We start from the raw sequence: 542 nt of genomic DNA on the forward strand, positions 1-542 counted from the left end.
AGCGTTGAGGTGCTGCTCTTACTGATTGATTTATTAATATAAATAATCAGTCTTCGCTGATCGATGCCTATTCACCACGTTATTATTATTACAGTGTTTCAATTCATGTACTCATGAAGCAATACTCATTAGAAGGCTGATCAACATTAGTAACGTTGTGTGGAGTTCATAAAGCTAAGGGTTTAATCATTTAACCCAAGTTATCAGTTTGGTGTAATTACTCACCTCTGCCCCCCCTGCCCACACTTTTTAACACCAACAACTACAGACAGGTATTTTATTAATGATACATTTTACAGTAAGTAATACATAACCTCATATGGCTCCTGTATAGTCTATTAAATGGTCTGATGTTGCCAACTGATGTGGCAGAGTATTTATAAACCTCTTAGCTGTTGGGATGAGCTTCAACAAGCACATGAAGCGTTTGTCTCATCCAGCGCAGCCGGCCACCAATGAATATTCATAGGAGCCGGACGCTGATTGGCCCGCGTCCCCGGTGACGTAGGGCCGTTCTCATTACATATTCACAGAGTCTCTAG

The sequence above is a fragment of the Pungitius pungitius genome, chromosome 13 (genome assembly GCF_949316345.1).
Source record: "Pungitius pungitius chromosome 13, fPunPun2.1, whole genome shotgun sequence".
NCBI classification, from domain to species: Eukaryota; Metazoa; Chordata; class Actinopteri; order Perciformes; family Gasterosteidae; genus Pungitius; species Pungitius pungitius.